The sequence below is a fragment of the Olea europaea genome, chromosome 19 (assembly GCF_002742605.1).
Source record: "Olea europaea var. sylvestris chromosome 19, O_europaea_v1, whole genome shotgun sequence".
NCBI classification, from domain to species: domain Eukaryota; kingdom Viridiplantae; phylum Streptophyta; class Magnoliopsida; order Lamiales; family Oleaceae; genus Olea; species Olea europaea.
Window position 1 is genome coordinate 3,452,098 of NC_036255.1, and position 1,699 is coordinate 3,453,796.

Below are 1,699 nucleotides of genomic sequence, written 5' to 3' on the forward strand. Positions count from 1 at the left end.
AAAGTGTTTTGAAAGACATCAATATCTAATCATACAAGGACATATACTTATGTCAATAGTAAACAGTAACGAAACCAGGAATGAATCTCAACTAGGGCGATTGTCGATAGTTGACCATTGCTATCTACGGTCAACGACCACAATAGCAAAATCATTTATTGATATTTAACTAAATAATGTTAAAAATTCTTCATTCTATATCTAAATGCACTAAAACCACAAAATCACAATTCTTCAATCTACCATCAAGTTCCAATTTCCAACACCAATTTCTCATTTATCACAAATCACAAATTCTCCAATTTATCATTTATCACAAATCACAGTCCATGTATATCACATATTCACAAATTCATTAATTTTCCAATTTTCATAAATCATAAACCTCGGTAATAGACAATAGGCTCATAGTCATAATTCATAAAAAATAAATCATAAATCATTCCCTAATGAAAAACTCAATCACTTACAAGGTTGAAGGCTTATGGTGCTTGGCTTTAACATGTTCTTGAAAGCAAAATAAATTATAGGACTTTGCTACACTAACATATGGCCTGACAGAGGGCCATAACAGAACAGGGGTGGAAATTATTTTTTTAATTTATGTGGGACCAACATCATGTGAGAGAGTGTCATCCCTTCAGTAAAAAAATTTCGGTTACTCCAGCATTTTCCTAAATTATATTGCTTCAAGAGAAAAAGATATTACAAAATTTAAATAAAAGGTGCACAAAGTGAAGCTTAAAACAAATCAATGCACACATTGACGTCAAAGAAGTATATCTATTGCTTGAACTAGAGAATTTTGGTAGCAGGTCTCATTAATAGCTAAAACTTGACAAATGAACTAGCTTAATAAATACAAATAATAATTCCCAATAGGTAAATAATAAAAAATAAAGGTGTTGATTAACCACTAAATGGAATGGCTAAACGCAGACAGACCAGAGCCCTTCATTCATTAATCATCGCCCTTTAAAATTAAATGCTGCCTCTTTTGTTTAACAATAAATAGTGCAATTGTTCAAAATGATCAATAGAAGACTCATAAATGAACAATTAAAAAATTTATTCCAAATAAGAACTTATATTAACAAAAATACAGAACTTCCATACTTACTAGCATCACGGCAACTTCTTCTCCAATTTGTATATTTGCTTCTGAAATTAATTAAAGTAAAATCATTTCAAACACATCACACCCAAAAGAGCTTCTAGAAAAATAATTTGTAGTTCAGAAATGGAAATCAAAATTACCCAAAATAAAGTTCTCCAAAAGATCCACAACCGTTCCACTTACAAGGTAGCAAGCTCGACGACGGTGTCAAGGCTGCCACTTGCTTAGTGAGATGGAGTCGGAGATATAGCATATAGGGCTTGTTTTACGCCATTCATCTTTGTCTGTCTCCTCAAAATTCAATTTGGGAGCTAGGGTACAATATAAAGCAACAAATGGGTCTAATTTAGAAAAATAAAAAAAGCCCAAAATTAAGAAAAGGAAAAATGGCCTGAGTCCAAACTTATCTTTTTCCTCCTTCTCTAATCCATTCATCTTCTTCTCGACGGTGACGGAATCTTTAGGTGCTAGCTCTGCCACTAATGGTAAAACTATCTTTAACTTCATTCAACATAATTTTACCATTTTCATCGAGCATTGCATTCTCCATAAAAAAAAAAAAAAAAAAAAAAAAAAAATTTT